At 37.3% G+C, this 24,334-nt stretch overlaps 1 pseudogene; it reads right to left on the bottom strand.

Annotated features, from left to right (window-relative positions):
- Positions 1-15,054: 15,054 nt before the first annotated feature.
- LOC100059561 (PR domain zinc finger protein 5 pseudogene) lies at positions 15,055-19,200 on the bottom strand (annotated as a pseudogene).
- Positions 19,201-24,334: the final 5,134 nt, after the last annotated feature.

Genomic DNA, 24,334 nt, shown 5'->3' with positions numbered 1-24,334 from the left:
TTATTGAGGTAACATTGGTTTATCACATTATATAAGTTTCGGTTATACAACATTATAATTCAACTTCTGTACGTACGACAGTAGCTCACTACCAAAATACTAATTTAATCCACCACCATATAATTGATTCCCATTACCCATTTTGGCCTCCCTCCACCTCTCTACCCTCTGGTAACCACCAACCTATCCTCTGTATCTATGTGTTTGTTTGTTCATTTTTCAATATTCCACATATGAGTGAGGTCATACAGTATTTGTCTTTCTCTGTATGACTTATTGCACTTAGCATAATACCCACAAGTTCCATCCATGTTGTTGCAAACGGCACGATGTCAGCTTTTTTGTGGCTTAGCAATATTCCACTGTATATATATAAAACATCTTTGTTATCGATTTATCCATCAATGGGCACTTAGGATGTTTCCATATCTTGACTATTGTAAATAATGCTGCAGTAAACAGACGGGTGCATATATCTTTTAGAATTAATGTTTTTGTATTCTTTGAATAAATGCTGAGAAGTGGAAGAGCTGGAGCATATAAGCTCCATACTGTTTTCCATAGTGGCTGCACCAGTGTACATTCCCACCAGCAGTGTAGGAGGGTTACCTATTCTCCGCATCCTTTCCAACACTTGTTATTTCTTGTCTTTTTCTTTGTTTGTTTATTTATTTTTTAATTGCAGTGGCGTTGGATTATAGCATTATATAGCTTTTGGATGTACATCGTAATATATTTCAAATTCTGTATAGATTACATCATGTTCACCACCCAAAAACTAATTATAGTCCATCCCCTGACACATGAGCCTAATCACTCCTTTTACCCTCACCCTCCTTCCCCCATGGTAACCACCAATCCATTCTGCGTTGCTATGTGTTTGTTTCTCGTTGTTTTTATCTTCTACTTACGAGTGAGATCATATGGTATTTGACTTTCTCCCTCTGACTTATTTCACTCAGCATAATACCCTCAAGGTCCATCCATGTTGTCACAAATGGCCCGATTTCATCATTTGTTATGGCTGAGTAGTATTCCATTGTGTATAAATACCACATCTTCTTTATCCATTCATCCCTTGATGGACACCTAGGTTGCTTCCAAGTCTTGGCTATTGTGTATAATGCTGCAATGAAGATATGGGTGCATGTATCTTTCTGCATTTGTGTTTTCAAGTTCTTTGGATAAATACTGAGAAGTGGGATAGCTGGATCATATGGTACACCTATCCTTAATTTTCTGAGGATACTCCATACTGCTTTCCACAGTGGCTGCACCACTTTGCACTCCACCAGCCGTGGACAAGGGTTCCCTTCTCTCCACATCCTCTCCAACACTTGTTTCCTGTCTTGTTAATTATAGCCATTCTGACTGGAGTGAGGTGATACTTCATTGTAGTTTTGATTTGCATTTCCCTGATAGCTAATGATGTTGAGCATCTTTTCATATGCCTGTTGGCCATCCGTATATCTTCTTTGGAGAAATCTCTGTTCAGATCTTTTACCCATTTTCTAATTGGGTTGTTGGGTTTTTTGTTGTTGAGTTGTATGAATTCCTCATATATTTTGGATATTAACCCCTTATCTGATATATGGTTTGCAAATATCTTCTCCCAATTGTTAGGTTGTCTTTTCATTTTGTTGTTGGTTTCCTTTGCTGTGCAGAAGCTTTTTAGTTTGAAGTTGTCCCATTTGTTCATTTTTTTCTTTTGTTTCCCTTGCCCAGTCAGACATGGGACTTGAAAATATGCTGCTAAGACTCATGTCAAACAGCATACTGCTTATATTTTCTTCTATAAGCTTCATGGTTTCGGGTCTTACATTCAAGTCTTTAATCCATTTTGAGTTGATTTTTGTGCATGGTGTAAGGGAGTGGTCTACTTTCATTCTTTTGCATGTGGCTATCCAGTTTTCCCAGTACCATTTGTTGAAGAGACTCTCCTTTCTCCATCGTATGCTCTTGGCTCCCTTGTCCAATATTACCTGCCCATAAGTGTGTGGGTTTATTTCGTGGCTCTCGATTCTGTTCCATTGATCTGTGTGTCTGTTTTTGTGACAGTACTGTGCTGTTTTGGTTACTATGGCTTTGTAGGATAATTTGAAATCAGGGAGTGTGATCTCTCCAGGTTTGTTCTTATTTCTCAGGAGTCATTTGGCTATATGGGGTCTTTTGTTGCTCCATATAAATTTTAGGATTCTTTGTTCTATTTCTGTGAAAAATGTGTTGGAACTTTGATAGGGATTGCGTTGAATCTATACATTGCTCTGGGAAGTATGGACATTTTAACGATGTTAATTCTTCCAATCCAAGAGCAAGTAATCTCTTTCCATTTCTTTGTGTCTTCTTGAATTTCTTTCAACAATGTTTTGGTGTGCAGATCTTTCACCTCTTTGGTTAAGTTTATTCCTAGGTATTTTATTCTTTTTGTTGCAATTGTGAATGGGATTGTATTCTTAATTTCTCTTTCTGCTACTTTGTTGTTAGTGTATAGAAACACAACCGAGTTTTGTACGTTGATTTTGTATCCCGAAACTTTACTGTATTCCTTTATTGTTTCTAAAAGTTCTTTAGTGGATTCTTTAGGGTTTTCTAGATATAAAATCATGTCGTCTGGAAAGAGTGACAGTTTCACTTCTTCTTTTGCAATGTGGATCCCTTTTATTTCCTTTTCTTGCCTGATTGCTCTGGCTAGGACTTCCAGTACTATGTTAAATAAGAGTGGTGACAGTGGGCATCCTTGTCTGGTTCCTGTTCTATGAGGGGTAGCTTTCAGTTTTTCTCCATTGAGAATGATATTTGCTATGGGTTTGTCATATATGGCCTTTATTATGTTGAGGTATTTCCTTCTATACCCATTTTATTTAGAGTTTTTATCATAAATGGATGCTGTATCTTGTCAAATGCTTTCTCTGCATCTATTGAGATGACCCTGTGATTTTTATTCTTCATTTTGTTAATGTGGTGTATCACGTTGATAGATTTGCGGATGTTGAACCATCCCTGCATCCCTGGAATGAAACCCACTTGATCATGATGTATGATCTTTTCAATGTATTGTTGTATTCGATTTGCTAGTATTTTGTTGAGGATTTTTGCATCGATGTTCATTAGTGATATTGGCTTGTAATTTTCTTTATTTGTGTTGTCTTTGACTGGTTTTGGTATCAGGATAATGTTGGCTTCATAGAATGACTTAGGAAGCCTCCCATCCTCTCCAATTTTTTGGAATAGTTTGAGAAGGATAGATATTAAGTCTTCTTTGAGTATTTGGTAGACTTCACCAGGGAAGCCATCTGGTCCTGGAGTTTTACTTTTTGGTAGGTTTTTGATTGCTGTTTGGGTCTCCTTACTGATGATTGGTCTATTCAAATTTTCTGCGTCTTCTTGGTCCAGTTTTGGAAGGTTGTTTGTTTCTAAGAATTTATCCATTTCTGCTAGATTATCCAATTTGTTGGCGAATAGCTTTCCATAGTATTCTCTTATTATCTTTTGTATTTCTGAGGTGTCCATTGTATCTCTCCTCTTTCATTTCTGATTTTATTTATTTGAGCCTTCTCTCCTTTTTTCTTGGTGAGTCCAGCTAAGGGTTTGTGAATTTTGTTTATCTTTTCAAAGAACCAGCTCTTGGTTTCATTAATTTTTTCTATTTTTTTTTTTTGTCTCTATTTCATTTATTTCTGCTCTGATTTTTATTATTTCCTTCCTTCCGCTGATTTTCGGCTTTATTTGTTGTTCTTTTTCCAGTACCTTTAGATGCACTTTTAGATTGTCTATTTGGGGTTTTTCTTGTTCATTGAGGTAGGCCTGAATTGCTATAAACTTCCCTCATAGAACCGCTTTTGCTGTATCCCACAGATTTTGGCATGTCATGTTTTCATTTTCATTTGTCTCCAGGAAATTTTGATTTCTTCTTTGATTTCTTCATTGACCCACTCGTTGTTCTGTAGCATTTTGTTTAATCTCCACATTTTTGTGGCTTTTCTGGTTTTCTTCCTAGTTTCTAGTTGATTTCTAGTTTCATACCTTTGTGGTCAGAAAAGATGCATGGTATTATTTTATCTTCTTAAATTTATTGAGACTTGTTTTGTGGCCTAATATGTGATCAATCCTGGAGAATGTACCATGTGCATTTGAAAAGAATGTGTATTCTGTGGTTTTTGGATGGAATCTTCTGTATATATCTACTAAGTCTATCTGGTCTAATGTGTCCTTTAAAGCCAGTGTTTCCTTATTGATCTTCTGTTTGGATGATGTATCCATTGGTGTAAGTGAAGTGTTAAAGTCCCCTACTATTATTGTGTTACTGATATTTCTCCTTTTATGTCTGTTAATAATTGCTTTATATATGTACATGCTCCTATGTTGGGTGCATAGATATTTACAAGTGTTATCTTTTCTTGTTGGATTGTTCCGTTTATCATTCTGTAGTGCCCGCCTTTGTCTCTTGTTACAGTTTTTCTTTTAAAGTCTATTTTGTCTGATATAAGTATTGCTACCCCCGCTTTCTTTTCTTTTCCATTTGTATGGGATATCTTTTCCCATCCAGTCACTTTCAGTTTTGAGTGTCTTTAGGTCTGAAGTGTGTCTCTTGTATGCAACATACACATGGGTCTTGTTTTCTTATCCAATTGGCCACCCTATGGCATTTGATTGGAGCATTTACTCCATTGACGTTTATTGTAGTTATTGATAAATATGTATTTATTGCCATTTTGCTACTTTTTTTCTGGGTGTTTTAGTTGTTCTTCTCTGTTCCTTTCTTTTTCTCTTGCTCGCTTCCCTTGTGTTTTGATGGCTTTCTTTAGCAATATGTTTGGTTACTTTTGTCTTAGTTTTTTGCTTACTTATTACAGGTTTCTGAATTGTGATTACCATAAGGATTCTATTTAATATTCCACGTATGTAACAATCTATATGGAGCTGATAGACTCTTTAGCTCGACCTCTTTCTAAAACCTCTACTTTTTCACTCCCCTCCTCCCACATTATATGTTTTTCAAATCACATATAGTCTCCTGTTTAGTGTGTGTCTATCCATTACCCTCTCATCATTGAAATAGGTGATTTTAGTACATTTGTCTTTTAACCTTCATATTATCTTCACAGGTAGTTGATCTGCTGCCTTTACTATATTTTTACCTTACAAGTGATTTTATTGACTGGTTTTTTGGGGGTTTTTTTATAACAATTTTTTTTATCTCTATTTGTGGCCTTTGCTTTCCCACTTAAATAGGTCCTTTCATCATTTCTTGCAGAACTGGTTTCTTGGTGATAAATTCCTTTAATTTTTGCTTGTTTGAGAAGCTCTTTATCTCTCCTTCCAATCTGAATGACAACCTTGACAGATAGAGTATTCTTGGCTGTAGGTTTTTTCCTTTTAGCACTTTAAATACATCATGTCATTCTCTTCTTGCCTGTAGGTCTCGGCTGAGAAGTCCGCTGATAGCCTGCTGGGCTTCCCTTTATATGTCATTTGTGGCCTTTCTCTTGCTGCTTTTAGGATTCTCTCTTTGTCTTTAATTTTGGACATTTTAATTATAATATGCCTTGGTGTGGGCCTCTTTGGGCTTATCTTGTTTGGAGCTCTCTGTGCTTCCTGAACTTGGATGTCTGTTTCCTTCCTCAGCTTAGGAAAATTTTCATCTATTATTTCTTCAAATACATTTTCTGCCTCTTTGTCTCTCTGTTCTCCTTCTGAGACACCTATAATCCGAATGTTAGTATGCTTGATATTGTCCCAGAGTTCCCTTAGACTGTTCTCATTCTGTCTAATTCTTTCTTCTGTTCTGCTTGGGTGATTTCCTCTAGTCTTTCATCTAGCTCGCTGATCCATTCTTCTGGATGCTTTACTCTGCTATTGAGTCCCTCTAGTGAGTTTCTCATTTCCAGTATTGTATTCTTCATTTCTGATTGGTATTTTTTTAATATATTCCTGTTCTTTGCTGATGTGCTCACTGTGTTCATCCAGCCTTCTCCCCATATCTGTGAGCATTCTCATGATATTTTGTTTGAACTCTTTATCGAGTAGGTCACTAGTTTCTGTTTCATTTAGTCCCTTTTCTGGAGTTTTGTCCTGTTCCCTTGCTTGGAAAGTATTCCTTTGCCTCCTCATTATGCCTCTTTCTCTGTGCTTATTTCTATGTATTCGATGAGTTGGCCATGTCTCCTGATCTTGGAGAAGTGGCCTTATGTATGAGGTGCCTTATGAGGCCCAGCAGTGTGCTTCCCTCTCATCACCAGTCCAAAAGATCCAGGACTGACCCCTTTGTGGGCTACATGTGACCTTCTGCTGTTGCAGGGTTGCTCTTACTGCAGGTACCCAGGGAGTCTAATCTTTCCTTCCCTGGCCAGCCGTTTATAAATCCAGTTTGGGGAGCCTCAGCACTGTTGGCTACAAAGTCTATCAGCACACTGCTATTTCAGTTTTCCTCTTAACTGGGTTGGTACCCAGTGTAGCTGATTGCTAGGCTCAGAGGCTTACAGTTGTGATAGGCCTCAGGCCTACAAGGCTATTGTCAGTTCTCTTAGGTGTGCAGCTGAGTGGGGCTGGCCCTTGGCATGGGAGCACTCAATTGTTTCAGGCTTTGGAAAGTGGGGCTGATCCTTTTTATGGCTACTTGTGAAGCACAGGTCTTCTGCCACTGATAAGCCTCACCTTCCACAGGACCACACAGACCATCCACACAGTCCTGGTCCATGCACACTTCTGAATCCCCTGGAGCATACCCCAATGTCCCCTCTTCTCCACCAATGCCCCCCACTGTTCACCTGGTCCTCCCACAGGCCGTGCCCCACAGAGGCAGGCACCCTTGCCTGTCTGTAGAGGATCAAGGCACCCAGACAATGCAGGCTGAAAAGTAGCCTGAGGGCTTGCTGTTAGGTGGGGCCAGTCCCTAGGGCGGGTTGCCTACACTGGCTGACCTGGATTCAATCTGTGCTCTAGTGGGCGTGGCAGACCCCTGGGCTAACAGGCCAAGGGATCAACCTTGATGGTGCCCACTGGGGTCTGTGTCAGCACATCTGGACCAGTTCAGAACAATGGCCCCCACCAATGTCTCAGTCTCCAGAGAGGTCTCTCCTCTCACCAAGATGCCCCCAGAACCAACCAGGTGAGTCTCATTTCACCAAAGGACTGCCAGCCTTCTCTCTGGCTACTTTAGGTTGCTGCAATGAATGAGTTTGTGTGTGGGTCCTTTAAGACCCATGTCTTTTTGGGGGGTACCCTGGCTTCAGTTAATAGCCAGCAAAGCCAGACAGTAAGACCCCTGTCTCAGTTGGGCTGAGTCTGAAGAAGCTATAAGCAGTATCGGTTAGCCCCTGCTCCAGTGCTCACTCCTCTAGGGAGGGCTGCGTACGTTAGGGTGGCTCCTGCCTGGCCAGCTGAGAAGCTCTGCTGCACCCAAAGGTGGCTTTTTTCCTCTCCAGCAGGAACTTGTCTTTTTAATAATAGCTGCTCTGGCAGGTGTGAGGTGATATCTCGTCGTGGTTTAGAATTGCGTTTCCTAATACTTAGTGATGTTGAGCACCTTTTTATGTGTTGGCCTTCTGTATTTTTTTTTTAATATCTGCTCAGATCCTCTGCCCATTTTTTAATCAGGTTGCTATTTTTTGTTATTGAGTTGTATGAGTTCTTTATATGTTTTGGATGTTAACCTCTTATTAAATATATGATTTGGAAATGTTTCTTTTTGCCTTTGCTTTTGGTGTCAGATCCAAAAAATCACCACCAAGATCAATGTCAAGAAGCTTACTGCCTATGTTTTCTTCTAGGAGTTTTATGGTTTCAAGATTTATGTTCAACTTTTTAATCTATTTTGAGATAATTTTGTGTATGATGTAAGATATTGTCCAGTTTAATACTTTTGCATGTGGCTGTCCAGTTTTCCCAACACCATTTATTTAGAAGACTATTCTCTTCTCATTGTGTATTCTTGGCTTGTTTGTCACAAGTTAATTCACCATATATGTATATATGTGTGGGTATATTTCTGTGTTCTTGATTCTGTCCCATTGAACTATGTGTCTGTTTTTATGCCAATACTATGTTATTTTGATTACTATAGCCTTGTAATATAGTTTGAAATCAGGGAGCATGATGCCTCCAGCTTTGTTTTTTATTCTCAAGATTTCTTTGGCTATTGGGGGTCTTTTGTGCTTCCAAACAAGTTTTAGGATGGCTTGTTCTATTTCTGTAAAAAATACCATTGGAATTTTGATAGAGAGTGCATTGAATCTGTATATTGCTTCGGTAGTGTAGTAATATTTTCATCTAAGAACATGTGATATCTTTCCATTTCCTTGTGTCTTCTTCAATTTCTTTCAAAAATGTCTTATACTGTTCAGTGTATGGGTACTTCATCTCTTTGGTTAAAATTATTCCTAGGTATTTTATTCTTTTGGGTGCAATTATAAATGATATTGTTTTCTTGATTTCTATTTCTGATAATTCATTATTAATGTATAGATATGCAACAAATTTTTGTGTATTGATTTTGTATCCTGAAACTTTACTAAATTCGTTGATTAATTCTGATAGTTTCTTGGTGGAGTCTTTAGAGTTTTCTATAATATAATATCTTGTCATCTGCAAATAATGGCAGTTTTACTTCGTCCTTCCAATTTGGATGCCTTCTATTTCTTTTTCTAGCCTAACTCTTCCAGCAAGGACATTCAATACTGTGTTAAATAAAAGGGGTGAGAGTGGGCATCATTTTCTTGTCCCTGATCTTGGAGGAAAAGCTTTCAGCTTTTCACTGTTTAATTTGATATTAGCTGTGGGTTTGTCACATACAGATGGCCTTTAATATGCTGAGGTGACTTCCGTCTGTACCCACTTTGTTGAAACTTTTATCATAAGTGGGTTTTGAATTTTCTCAAATGATTGTGCTGCATCTATTGAGATGATCATATGATTTTTATCCTTTATTTTGTTAACGTGATGTATCACACTGATTGATGTTGATGCTGAACCATCCTTGCATCCCTGGAATAAATCTCACTTCATTATGGTTTGATTCTTTTAATGTATTGTTGAATTCAGTTTGCTAATATTTTGTTGATGAATTTGAGTCTATGTTCATCAGGGATATTGGCCCGTAATTTTCTTTTCTTGAGGCATCTTTGTCTGGTTTGTTTATCAAGGTAATGTTGGCCTTATAAAATGAGTTTGGAAGTGCTACCTCCTCTTCTATTTTTTGGAAGAGTTTGAGAAGAATTGATATTAATTCTTCTTTGAATGTTTGGTAGAATTCACCAGTGAAACTGTCTGGCCCTGTGCTTTGGTTGTTGGGAGGTTTTTGATTACTGATTCAATCTCCATAATAGGAATTGGTCTGTTCAGATTTTCTATTTCTTCATGATTTAGACTTGGTAGGTTGTATGTTTCTAGAAATTTATCCATTTCTTTTAGACCATCAAATTTTGTGATGTATATTTGTTCATAGTTTCTTATGTTCCTTTGTATTTCTGTGATATTGGTTGTATTGTCACCTCTTTCATTTCTGATTTTATTTGAGTACTTTTTCTTGGCGAGTCTAGCTAAAGGTTTGTCAATTTTGTTTATCTTTTAAAAGAATCAAGTCTTAGTTTCACTAGTCTTTTCTGTTGTCTTTTTAATCTCTATATACATTTATTTCCACTCTGATCTTTGTTATTTCCTTCCTTCTACCAACTTTGGGCTTTGTTTGTTCATCTTTTTCTAGTTCCTTGAGGTGTAAAGTTAGGTTTTCTGAGATTTTTCTTTTGTTTCTTGTTGTAGGCATTTATTGCTATGAACTACCCTCTTAGAACTGCTTTTCCTTTTCTCATAAGTTTTGGTATGTTGTACTTACATTTTCACTTGTCTCAAGGTTTTTTTTTTTAATTTCTTTTTGATTTCTTCTTTGACCCATTGGTTGTTCAGTAGCATGTTGTTTAAACTCTACATATCTGTGAATTTTCCAATTTTCTTCTTGCAGCTGACTTACAGTTTCTATACCATTGTGACTGGAAAAGGTACTTGATATGATTTCAACCTTCTAAAATTGATTAAGACAACTTTGTGGCCTAACATTTTATCTATCCTGTAAAATATTCCATATGCTCTTAAGAAGAATGCATATTCTGTTGTCTTTAATGAAATGTTTTGAAAATATCTTTTTGATTTTTTTAATTGAGCTAACATTGTTTTATAACATTATGTAAGTTTCATGTGTACAACATTATAATCCAACTTCTATATACACTACAGCATACTCACAACCAAAATCTAGTTTCCATTCATCACCATAAATTGACCCCATTGACACATTTCTCCTTCCACTTACCCCATTCACCTCTGGTAACCACCAATCTGTCTTCTGTATCTATGTGTGTGTTTTGTTTACTCATTTATTTTGTTTTTTCCACATATGAGTGAAATCAAACAGTATTCTTCTTCTCCATCAGACTTGTTTCACTTAGCTTAATACCCTTGAAATCAATTCATGTTGTCACAAATGACAAGATTTAATCTTTTTATAGCTGACTAGTATTCCCTTGTATGTATATGTACCACATCTTTATTCATTCATCCATCAAAGGGCACTTAGGTTGCTGCCATATCTTGGCTTTTGTAAATATTGCTGCAATGAACGTAGGGGTGCACATATCTTTCTGAAAGGGTGTTTTTGTGTAATTTGTTTTGTATACTTGGGATACTTTTTCTTGCCTTAGTAGACATGGTATTCCAAAAGATGCTGCTACAGCCAATGTCAAAGAGTTTACTGCCTATGTTTTCTTCTAGGAGCTTCATGATTTCAGGTCTTACAGTCGTCTTTAATCTATCTTGAGTCAGTTTTTGTGTATGGTGCAAGATAATCATCTACCTTCATTCTTTTGCATATGGCTGTCCAGTTTTCCCAACACTATTTGTTGAGGAGAGTTTCCTGTCTCCGTTTTATGTTCTTGGCTCCTTAGTTGAAGACTAACTGTCTATAGATGTGTGGATTTATTTTAGGGCTTTGAATTCTGTTCCATTGATCTGTGTGTCTATTTTTGTGCCCATACTTTGCTTTTTTGATTAGTATAGTTTTGCAGTATATTTTGAAGTCAAGGATTGTTATGCCTCCAGCTTTGTTTTTGTTTTCTCTGAATTTCTTTGGCTATTTGAGGTCTTTCTTTTTTCCTATAAATTTTAGGATTCTTTGTTCTATTTCTGTGAAGAATTTCATTGGGATTCTGATTGGGATTGCATTGAATCTGTAGATTGCTTTAGGTAATATGAACATTTTAACTATGTTTATTCTTCAATCCATGAGCAAGGAATATCTTTACTTTTCTTTATATCTTCTTTGATTTCTTTCAATAATGTCTTACAGTTTTCAGTGTACAAATTTTTCACCTCTTTGGTTAAATTTATTCCTAGATATTTTATTCTTTTAGTTGCGATTGAAAATGTGATTGTATTCTTTACTTCTCTTTCTCCTAGTTCACTATTATTGTATAGAAATGTAACTGTTTTTTGTAAGTTGATTTTGTACCCTGCAACTTTGATGTAGTTGTTGATTATTTCCAATAGTTTTCAGATGGCTCCTTTAGAGTTTTCTCTATATAGAAACATCATGTTATCTGCAAACGGTGAGAGTTTCATTTCTTACTTTCCAACTTGGATTCATTTTATCTATTTTTCTTGCCTAATTGCTCTGGCCAAAACCTCCAGTACTATGTTGAATAGGAGTGGTGAGGGGAGCACCCTTGTCTTGTTCATGTTCTCAGATGGATGGCTTTCAGTTTTTCACTATTAAGTACAATGTTGGCTGTGGGTCTTTCATATATGGCCTGTATTATGTTCAGGCATTTTCCTTCTATACCTATTTTATAGAGATTTTATCATAAATGGATGTTGGATCTTGTCAAATGCTTTCTCGGCATCTATTGAGATGATCATGTGAATTTTATTCCTCGTTCTCTTAATGTGGTGGATCACGTTGATTGATTTGAAGATGTTGAACCATCCCTGCATCCCTGGAGTAAATCTGACTTGATCATGATGTATGATCCTTTTATTCTGTATTGTGTATTGCTGTATTCTATTTGCCAGTATTTTGTTCCGGATTTTTGCATCTATGTTCATCAGTGATATTGGCCTGTAATTTTCCTTCTTTGTGTTATCCTTGTCTGGTTTTAGGATCAGGATGATGTTGGCCTCATAGAATGGGTTAGGAAGCATTCTGTCCTCTTCAATTTTTTGGAATAGTTTGAGAAGGATAGGTATTAAATCTTCTTTGAATATTTTGTAGAGTTCTCCTGAGAAGTCATCTGGTACTGGACTTCTGTTTTTAGGGAGGTTTTGATTCTTGTTTTAATCTCTCTCTTTCTTTGTGATTGGTCTATTCAGATTCTCTATTTCTTCTTGATTCAGTTTTGGGAGGTTGTATGAGTCTAAGAATTTATCCATTTCTTCTAGATTATCCAATTTGTTGGCATACAGTTTTCCATAGGATTCTCTTATACTCCTTTGTATTTCTGTGGTATCCACTGTAATCCCTCCTCTTTCATTTCTAATTTTATTTACTTGAGCCTTCTCTCTTTTTTTCTTGGTGAGTCTGGCTAAGCATTTCTCAATTTTCTTTTCTTCTCAAAGAATCAGCTCTTAGTTTCATTGATCCTTTCTACTGCTTTTTTAGTCTCTATTTATTTCTGCTCTAATTTTTATTATTTCCCTCCTTCTGCTGATTTGGGCCTTTGATTGTTCTTCTTTTTCTATTTCTGTTAGGTGTAGTTTAATATTGTTATTTGAGATTTTTCTTTTTTGTTGTGGTGGGCCTGTATTGCTATGAATTTCCCTCTTAGAACTGCTTTTGCTTTGTCCCATAAGACTTGGTATGTTGTATTTTCATTTTAATTTGTCTCCAGGTATTTTTTAATTTCTTCTTTGATTTCTTCATTGGTACAATGATTGTTCAGTAGCATGTTGTTTAGTCTCCACATGTTTGTGACTCTCCCAGCTTTTTTCTTATAGTTGGTTTCTAGTTTCATAGCATTGTGATCAGGAAAACTGCTTAATATAATTTCAATCTTCTTAAATGTATTCAGGTTTGCCTTGTTTCCTAACATATGGTCTATCTTTGAGAATGTTCCATGTGCACTTGAGAAGAATGGGTACTCTGCTGTTTTGGGATGGAATCCTCTAAATATATCTATTAAGTCCATCTGATAAGTGTTTCATTTAAATCCACTATTTCCTTCTTGACTTTCTGTCCAGATGATCTATCCCTTGATGTTAGTGGGATGTTGAGGTCTCCCCTGTTATTATGTTGCTGTTAATTTCTCCCTTTAGGCCTGTTAATATTTGTTTTATATACTTTGATGCTCCTGTGTTAGGTGCATGTATATTCATAAGTGCTATGTCCTCTTTGTGGAAAGTCACTTTTATCATTATATGCTGCCCCTCTTTGTCTTTCATTATCATTTTTATCTTCCAGTCTGCTTTGTCTATTATAAGTATAGCAACACTTGTTTTCTCTTGTTTTCCATTTGCTTGGAGTATTGTCTTCCATGCCTTCACTCTGAGCCTATGTTTGTCTTTAGAGATGAGATGTCTTTCCTGGAGGCAGTGTATTGTTGGGTCTTATTTTTTTCTCTATTTTTATAAAATAAAGTCTATAATTTCAGATACAAAATGCTACATATAACCACACTTAGATATCTTCTAAATTATAATCTGGGGATTTATATTTTTTAAAGTTATCTCTGGTAAGTTTCAAATTTAGTATTTTTACAGAGTTTAAATATCTATATTGAATCTTCATGTTTCTTTAAAAAACTAGAACTGTGCATGAATATAATCTTAAAACTAGATTCCTCACTTGAAAGAACTGTGTCTTCAGATAACCTTTCTCCTTAAATCACTAGAACAAATAAATTCCTTAAAATTATACTTGCTCTCTTTTGAGTGGGCTCCACGTACAGAAGTTCATGATTTGGGCTTCATTCTAATTTCTTTCTGGTTTTTGGATTCCTCTATGCTCTTTTGACATCGCCTTTACATTTTATCATATCTTCTCCCCAAACAAGCTGTTCATTGTATGTTGCTCTCCATTATTTTACTGAAATAGAACCTAAAGGAAGAAATTATGCTGCTTGCTTCAATTTCCCTTAAGCTTCAGTGATAATTTCAATCATGACAATTGCCAAGTTTACTTTTTTTTATTCTGGATTCCTAATTATATACGATGATTGAGGGTAATTTAAAAGTGTTTCAGAATCACCTACTGCCACGATTCTGGAAAATGGCTTTTGCAAAACAGAATGTTAATGGTCTGAGGACTCTATTACATCTGCACTAACATGTTCTGTGCACTTTCATGGACCGAGAGGGGAAATAGCTAGGCTCCTCATAGCGAATGTCGTAATACCACTATTCTGCTGCCGCTCTGTCAGTCAGCAAATATTGAGAGCCTGTTCTGGTTCCATTTTTATTTGTATACATTCGTATATTGTTAATTCCTAAAGACAACTAGCGTAAACTCAGGAACACCAGCTTGATGAATATTTAAGTGTTATGGCCATATTTATGTAGATTTTATAAAAGTATTCCAGATCATGAATATCTGCATCTGAATGATGACAGGAAATAATGTTTCCTAAGAATTGCCTAAAATGAGCAATATTTCAATAGATGCTTTAGTTCTTAAATATCTCTTTACTTTAAACTGACTTGCTGTAGGGAGCTACTAAATAAGATCAACTTTTGGTCTGTTTCCCCGAATAGCAGTTTTATCCTGTTATGCTAAAAACTTTGAAAACTCTTGCTCTTATCCTTATCTGCAATGAAATAGTTGGATATCTTGATTTCTTTCTGGCTAAATTAGTAATAACCAGTTGCAATAACCAGCATGTGCACATGTGTGCACACGCACACACACATGCAAAGATAACAATAAAATAAAAAGGGCTAATATGGAGTATGTTAATAAACTTCTTTACAGAGAGCCACGATTCCTGTTTCCATTTTCATAAGACAGAGCACAACTAGTATTTGACAAGGCTACCAAGTTATATTTTTTTCCATTTGTACCATTTCTTGGTAAGAGTAGGCTTGTTTTCTTCTTTTGCATATGCACCTACAGACTCTAAAGGTAGGCAAGTAAGAACTGCGAGACCAGTGAATTGCTTTTGGCTACTTCTGCTATGCTAATCAGGTGCAAGAATATGGGTTTCATATTAGGAGCCCTTCTGAATGGTTTGATTCCTTTACAGCTCCCATTAGCTGTCAGCTTCGCCATGGATATTGTCCATGTGCACTTTGAGGTAGTCATTCCTTGTAAACTTCTTATGGCAAAACTGGCATTCTGCCAGTGGACAATTGGGATTATGAGTCATCTTGTGTCGGATCAGCATTTTCTTCAAGCTAAAAGCCAAGTCACAAATATCATATTGGAAAGGCTTTTCTCTGGTGTGAGTCCTCTTGTGCTCATCCAGGCCTCGCTTCTGGCTGAAGGCCCTGCTGCACTCTGAGCACTTGTATGGCTTCTCCCTGGTGTGAGTATGAATGTGCATCTTCAGTCCGTCATTTCTACTGAATCCTTTTTCACAGTAAGGGCATTGATAGGGACGCTCACCTGTGTGGCTACGGATATGAACTCTCAGGGTCCCACTGCTGACAAATTTCTGGCCACAATCCGATTTTCTCCTTTTCTCCTGTATGTGTTCTCTTATGACGTCTAAGCATGGAAGGTGTAACAAACGCCTTATTGCACAGCTCACATCTGTATTTCTTGTGTCTTTCATGGACTACCTGGACATGAACATTCAACGTATCCTTCCTTTTAAAGGTAGCATCACAGTGATGACACTTGAAAGTTCTCTCACTGTTATGTACGAGCAGGTGTCTCTGCAGAGAAAATGGGGTCCGGAACAGAGCCTTACACTCCTCAGAAGAGTGGAATGGTCTCTCTTCAGAGTGGGTCTTCTTGTGATTCTTGTAAACATTTCTGTGGGCAAATCCCTTTCCACAAAGCTTGCATTTGTAAGGTTTATCTTCACTGTATATTATTTTGTGGGCACCCACTTGATCAAGCCTCTTGAAAGATTTATTACAAATCTCACAATTATAGGGTCGTTTTTCTGAGTGGGTGATCATATGACGTTTTAGCTGATTAGCTGAAATAAATTTCTTCATACATTCTTGATAATCAAATATCTCATGAATCTTTCTATGTTCCTGTAGGCTTGATGCTGAGGAACACTTTTTATTGCACACTGAACATATGAGCTTTTTCTTAGGATCTCCAGTATGGACGTTTTCCTGGTGTCTTCTCAGGGCATCCTTGCTCTTCAGCCTCTTTCCACAACTGTTGGCCTTGCACACAAACCTGGCATCACCCCGGCAAGTCTCCTGATGCTGCTCAAAATGTCTTTGCAAAGCCTGCTTAACTGGAAATTTCTTCCCACAGTTCTTGCACTTAAATTTTTTCTCCTCTGTGGGTTTCTGGTGCAATGTCTAAAGATGCTCAGCAAGAATTTCCTCACTGGTAAAACTCGATTCACACTGGGGACAGGCATAGTCCTCTTTACAGCCAAAATGATCTTTTCTGCCAGCTGTTGACTGTCCTTTAGAATGTTTAACTTCCCCTTCTTTGATCATTGTCATAATTTGCTGTTCTTCCTCGTCAGCCTCCATGTCGCTGTCCAGGTAGCCAATCAGAAGCTCTGTATCTGTTTCTATATCTTCAATTGCCAAATACAAATGTTTTCTCCTCTTGAATGGCAGCCAAGTTCTTCTGCTCCTGAGATGGTGCCTCGTGAACGAATCAAAGCCAGTTGGAGTGTTGCGGGTTGGTAGCATCCAAAATGTACAGAACTTCTCCCTTACTCCCACGAACCTCCCACATCAACCTGTAATCCATATTTTCATCCAAATCTTCAGGCATTCTCTTCTCTCCAGCAAACAGTCCAAACTTTTCAGCCTGTGCATCCCCAGAGCCAAGCACAGTGCCTGCCACGTATGAATGATGAAATGACTGAAAGTCATCGGGGAAGAAAAACCAAGAGCCTGCAATAAACCTTTGTCACTCTGGGGGCCCTGTAGAGCCCCATGCCGTCCTGCACGCGGGACGACTTTAGGGAGAACTTGTCCGGCACGTACATGCCCAGCATCCTCCCGGCGCGGCAGCCGCCGCCTCGCTCAACACCAGTGCGCAGCGCCCGGACGCGGCGCTTCCACATGGGCGTGCGGGTGGCAGGAGCGGCCGGCGGCCCGGAGGAAGTGGAGGTCTCCTCCCAGAATCCCCACCTCCCCGCGGATTCCAGGATCCCGCGTGGCTCAGCCCCTCCTTGGCCCGGCTCCAGCCGGCCACAGCCGCCCAGGCCACTGCTGCCATTGCTGCGCGGGGCCTGGGTCTTGTTTTTTAAGCCATCCAGCAACTCTGTGTCTTTTGATTGGAAAATTAAATCTATCTACATTTCGAATGATTATTGATATGTGAGAGTTTAATACTGCCATTTTATTCCTTGTTTTCTGGTTGTTCTGTATTTCCTCTGTTCTCTTCCCTTGTATTTCTGACTGCCATTTCATTTTGACGGTTTTCTGAGAAAGTTTCCTCAGTTTTGTCTTTTTTTATGAATTGTGGCTCTGCTCAGTTTTTTTATTTAGTGGTTACCGTGAAGTTTGTTTAAATGATCTCGTAAATGAGATAGTCTGTTTTCTGACAGGCTCTTATCTCCATTAGCTTAAGCAGGTTCCAACCCTCTCCCTTCTGAGTTATTGTTGTTACAAATTATTCTGTCTTGTGTTGTCAGTTTGTGACTAAGTTGAAGTGTTTATAGTTACTTTTGATGCTTTCCTTCACTTTATCTTTTAAGTTATAATTGAGTGCTTGCTTCCATGTTCTGAAAGAGAGCTGTAGTTTTCTGATTTTGTCTATTTATCTCCTTGCTCATAGCTTTGTAGACCTTTGTCTTTTTGTTTCAGTTGTGAGGTCATCCTTAATCATTTCCTGTATGGGAGATCTAGTGGCCATGAACTCCCTCAGTTTTCGTTTATCTGGGAAAGCTTTTATCTCTCCATTGTATCTGAAGGACAGTTTCACTGGATAGAGTATTCTTGGCTGAAAGTTTTTGTCTTACTGTATTTTGAATATATCATTCCATTCTCTCCTAGCCTTTAAGGTTTCTGCTGAGGAAGCCACTGAAAGTCTGATAAGGTCTCCTTTGCAGGATATTTTCTTCTGCCTTGATGCCCTTGATATTTTTCTTTATCATTGACTTTTGCCAGGTTTAATATTATATGCCTTGGACAATGTCTTTTAGCATTAATGTAATTAGAGTTCTATTGACTTCATGTATTTGTAAGTACAGTCCCTTCCCCAGGTTTGGGAAATTCTTGGCTACTATTTCTTTGAACAAGCTCTATGCTCCTTTACCCCTCTCTTCTCCCTCTTGAATACCTATAATCCTTATGTTGCTTTTCCTAATTGGGTCAGATATTTCTCAAAGAATTCCTTCATGTTTTAAAAATCTTAGGTCTCTCTCCTCCTCCACTTGAAGCAATTCTATATTTCTACCCTTTAAAACAATAATTCTTTCCTCCATAACATCAGCTTTATTTTTTTTAAGGATGGTAAATTAGTTTTGATTTCATTCATTGTGCTCTTCATATCCAGAATTTCTGCCTGTTTTTTTTACAGTTTTAATCTCTTTGGTGACGTATTCCTTCTTATTAGTTTTATTCCATTGTTCTGTCTTTCTGAGTTTTGTAATTCATTGAGTTTTTTATGACAGCTATTTTGAATTCTCTGTCATGTAGGTTGTAAATTTCTGTGACTTCAGGGGTGGTTTCTGGAGAATTGTCATTTTCCCTCTGTTGTGAATTGTTGCTGTTGTTTCTCATAGTGTTTGATGAACTAATCTTTTGCCAGGGCATTTGTGGTAGTATCAGTTTGCAGACTTTACCTACTACTTCTGGGGGGAAGCGGGAGATGTGTTTCTGATCTTACCCCACCTGCTGGAAGTTGTGGGGTATCATGGGTGCTAGCACCAGCCAGGAAATCATTTCCCTGTGCATGTAGATCTGCTGCTGACTCTTCTTACAGTGGCACCCAGCCACTGTGGTGTGTGGTGTTTCCTCATGGGGTCTCAGCCTAGGCCACTCTTTGGGACCACTGTGGCACTGTGGGCTCTCCCACCAAACAGGAAAGCAATCACTCGTGGGCTCAGGACAGCTGTCACCTGTTCCCACCATTGCCCTGAGGCAGGTTCCCACCCTTGAGGCCACAGTGGTACTATGGGTGTTCACACCAGCCAAGAGAGCAGTCACATGCATGCGCAGGGCTGCTGGGTGGAAGGGAAGTGTTCACCTATCTCTACCACCTCCCTGGGGGCAGTCCTTCCACATTCAGAGGTATAGCTGTGTGGGCATCTTAGGTATACTGTTGTGCTGTGTGGTATCCTCTGTTAATGAATGAATGTCCATTTAGTTGTAGTTCAAAGGGGGAGAGAGAAAGGGAATGGCTCACTCCACCATGTTACTGACATCACTCCTATTTCTTTATTTTTAATAATAGCAATTGAGGAGGAGTGACATGATGTCTCTGTGGTTTTGAATTGCATTTTCCTAATAATTAGTGATGTTGAACATATTTTCATGTGCCTGTTGGCCATCCATATGTCTTCTTCAGAAAAATTTCTATTCGGACTCTCCATCCGTTTTGTAATCAAATTGTTTGTGGATTTGCTATTGACTTGAATGTCTTCTTTATATATTTTGCATGTTAACTCTTTATCAAATATACGGTTTGAAATATCTTCTTCCATTCAGGAGGTTGCCTTTTCATTTTGTTGATGGTTACCTTTGCTGTGCCTAAGCTTTTTGGTTTGATGTAGTCCCATTTGTTTATAGTTGCTTTTGTTTCCCTTGCCTGGAGACACATATCCAAAGAGATATTGCTAACAATGAATCCAAAGAGTGTACTGCCCAGGTTTTCTTCTAGGAGTTTTATGGTTTCAGGTCTTGCATTCAATCTTTAATCCATTTTGAGTTAATTTTTGTGTATGGTGTAATACAGTGGTCTACTTTCATTCTCTTGCATGAGGCTGTCCAGTGTCCCCAACACTATTTACTGAAGAGATTTTCTTTTCTCCATTGTGTGTTCTTGGTTCCTTTGTCATAAATAAGTTGTCCATATATGTCTCGGTTTATTTCTAGGCTCTCAATTCTGTTCCATTGATTTGTGTGTGTTTTTCTGCTAATACCATGCTGTTTTGACTGCAGTGGCTTTGTAGCATAATTTGAAATGCAGGAGTGTGATTCCTCCAGCTTTGTTCTTTTTCCTCAGGATTGCCTTCACTATTTGGATTCTTTTGTGGTTCCATAGAAATTTTAGGACTTTATGTTCTATTTCTGTGAAAAATGTCATTGGGATTTTGGTAGAATTGCATTGATCTGCAGATTGCTTTAGTTAATATGGACATTTTAACAATGTTAATTCTTCCATTCCCTGAGTATGCAATATCTTTATATTTTTTTTGCTTTCTTCAATTTCTCTCAAGAATGTCTTATAGATTTCAGTGTACAAGCCTTTCACCTCATTGCTTAAATTTATTCCTAAGTATTTTATTCTTTTTGTTGTGGTTATAATTGGAAACGGAACTTAATTTTCTTTTTCTGCTGGTTAATTGCTATTGTCTAGAAATGCAGCAGACTTTTATATATTTATTTCATACCCTGAAACTTTACTGTATTAATTTAATATTTCTCTTGTATTTCATGAAGTCGTTAGGGTTTTATTTTTGCAAAATCATATCCTCTGCAAATAGTTACAATGCTACTTCTTTCATTTCAATTTTGGATGCCTTATATTTCTCTTTCTTGGCTAATTGCCCTGACAAGGACTTCCATTACTATGTTGAAAAAGAGTGGCAAGAGTGGACATATTTGTCTCATTCCTGATGTTAGAAGGATAGATTTCAGTTTTTGATCATTGAGTGTAATGTTAGCTGCACATTTGTCCCTTATTATGTTAACGTATTTTCCTTCTATACCCATTTTATTGAGAATTTTTTCATACATGAATGTTGAATCTTGTTAAATGCTTTTTCTGCATCTATTGAGATGATCATATAATTTTATCACTCCTTTGTTAATTTACTGTATCCTGTTGATTTATTTGTGGATACTGAACCATACCTGAATCCCTGGAATGAATCCCACCTGATCATGGTGTATGATCCTTTTAATGTACTATTGTATTATATTTGCTAATATGTTTTTTGAGGATTATTGCATCTATATTCATCATAGAAATTAGCCTGTACTTTTCTTTTTGTGTTTTGTTCTCTGGTTTTAGAACCAGGGAGATGTTGGCCTCATAAAATGAGTTACAAAGTATTCACATCTCCTCAAATTTTTGGAAGAGTTTAAGAAGGATATGTGCTAAGTATTTGAATGGTTGGTAGAATTCACCAGTGAAGCTATTTGGTCCTGGACTTCTGCTTTTTGGAAGGTTTTTTATTACTGTTTCAATCTCCTTACTAAAAATTAGTCTATTCATATTTTCTATTTCTTCATACTTCAGTCTTGGAAGGTTATATGAGTCTAAGAATTTATCCATTGCCTTTAGGTTGTCCAATTTGTTGTCATTTAGGTGTTCATAGTAGCCTCTTATAATCCTTTGTGTTTCTGTGGCATCCATTGTAACTTCTCCTCTTTCATTTCTGATTTTATTTATTTTAGCCTTATTTTTTTCCTAGTGAGTCTAGCTAAGGGTTTGTCAATTTTATCTTTTCAAAGAGCCAGTTCCTTTTTTCGCTGATTTTTTTTTTTTTTTTTTTTGGTGAGGAAGATTAGCCCTGTGCTAACATCTGTTGCCAATCTTCCTCTTTTTGCTTGAGGAAGATTGTCACTGAGGTAACATCTGTGCCAATCTTCCTCTATTTTGTATGTGGGATGCTGCCACAGCATGGCTTGATGAGCAGTGTGTAGGTCTATGCCTGGGCTCTGAACCCATGAACCCTGGCCTGCTGAAGTGGAGCATGAGAACTTAACCACTATGCCACTGGCCCAGTTCCTCACTGATTTTTTTTTTTTTTAGATTTTTTAATTTTTTTCCTTTTTCTCCCCGAAGCCCCCCAGTACATAGTTGTATATTCTTTGTTGTAGTACCTTCTAGTTGTGGCATGTGGGATGCCACCTCAGTGTGGTTTGATGAGCAGTGCCATGTCTGCGCCCAGGATTCAAACCAACGAAACACTGGGCCGCCTGCAGCAGAGCACGCAAACTTAACCACTTGGCCACGGGGCTAGCCTCCTTCACTGATCTTTTTAATTGTATTCTTACTCTATTTCATTTATTTCCACTCTGATTTTTTATTATTTCCTTACATCTATTGACTTTGGTCTTCATTTGTTCTTCTTTTTATAGTTCCTTTAGGTGTAAGATTAGATTGTTGGAGATTTTTCTTGTTTCTTGATATGCCCTGCTATAAAATTCTCTCTTAGTAACAATTTTGCAACATCTCATAGATTTTGGTATGTCCAATTTTAATTTCTTGCCTTTATTGTCTTCATTTAATTTTTCAGGTTTTTTTTGTTTCTTGTGGTTTTCTGCCTTTTAAAATGTTATTGTGTTATTATTTTATTGAGATAATAGTGGCTTATAACATTGTGTTAATGACAGGTGTATATTATTATATTTCAGTTTCTGTGTAGACTGCATATGTTCACCACCAATAATCTAGTTTTTTTCCATCACCATACATATGTGCCCCTTTATCCCTTTCACCTCCCCCATATCTCCTTCTCTACTGGTAACCACGAGTCTGTTCTCCTTATCTATGCGTTTATCTTCCACATATGAGTGAAATCACATGGTATTTGTCTTCCTCTGTCTGACTTATTTTGCTTAACATAAGTTCCTCAAGGTCCATCATGTTGTCACAAATGGCACAATTTTGTCTTTTTTATGACTCAGTAGTATTCCATTGTATATGTATACCACATCTTTATCCATTCATCTGTTGATGAGCACTTGTGTTTCTTCCAATTCTTAGCTATTGTTAATAATGCTGCAATGAACATAGGGATGCATAAATCTCTTTGAATTCTTGATTTCATGTTCTGTGTATAAATACCCAGTAGTGGGATAACTGGATAATATGGTAGTTCTATTTTTAATTTTTTGAGAACTCTCCATACTGTATTCCATGGTGGCTGCACCAGTTTGCATTCCCACCAGCATCAGGGTTCCCTTATCTCCACATCCTCTCCAAGAATTGTTATTTCTTGTCTTGGTAATTATAGCCATTCTATCAGGTGTGAGGTGATATCTCATTGTAGTTTTGATTTGCATTTCCCTAATAATTAATGATGGTGAACATCTTTGCATCTGCCTGTTGGCCATCTGTAAATCTTCTTTGGAAAAATGTCTGTTGATATCCCCAGCCCATTTTTTTGTTGGTTTTTTTGGGGGATTTTGTTGTTGAGATGTAGGAGTTCTTAATATATTTTGGAATTTAATCTCTTGTTAGATATACAATTTGCATAGATTTTATCCCAGTGGATAGGTGGTCTTTTCATTTTGTAGATGCTTTTCTTTGCTGTGCAGAAGTTTTTAGTCTGATGTAGTACCTTTATTTTTTCTTTTGTTTCCCTTGCCTGGGTAGATATAGCATTTGAAAAGATACTGTTAAGACATGTTAGAGTACACCACTCATATTTTCTCCTGGGAGTTTTATGGTTTCAGGTCTTACAGTCAAATCTTTAATAAATTTTGAGTTAATTTTTGTGTATGTTGCAAGATAGTTGTCTGCTTTCCTTCTTTTTGCACGTGGCTGTCCAGTTTTCCCAACACCATTTATTGAAGAGACTTTCCTTCCTGCATTGTATGTTCTTGGCTCCTTTGTTCAAGATTAGGTGTCCATAGATGTGTGGTTTTATTTCTTAGCTTTGAATTCTGTTCCACTGTTCTGTGTGTCTGTTTTTGTGCCAGTACTATGCTATTTTGATTACTATAGCTCTGCAGTATATTTTAAAGTCAGGGAGTTTGATACCTCTATCTTTCTTCTTCTTTCTCAGGATTGCTTTGGCTATTTTGGGCCTTTTGTTGTTCTATATAAATTGTAGGCTTCTTCTAGTCTCATGAAGAACATCATTGGGATTCTAATTGACATTGCATTGAATCTGTAGATTGCTTTAGGTAATATGAACATTTTAACTATGTTTATCCTTCCAGTCCACGAACATAGAATATCTTTCCATTTCTTTATGTCTTCAATGTCTTATAGTTTTCAGTGTGTATGTCTTTCACCTCTTCACTTAAATTTATTCCTAGGTATTTTATTCTTTTTGTTGAGATTGTAAATGCTATTGTATTCATGAGA

The sequence above is a fragment of the Equus caballus genome, chromosome X, assembly GCF_041296265.1.
Source record: "Equus caballus isolate H_3958 breed thoroughbred chromosome X, TB-T2T, whole genome shotgun sequence".
NCBI lineage: Eukaryota > Metazoa > Chordata > Mammalia > Perissodactyla > Equidae > Equus > Equus caballus.
Note: the sequence above shows the minus strand (reverse complement) of the source record. Positions and strands in the feature narration are given on the sequence as shown.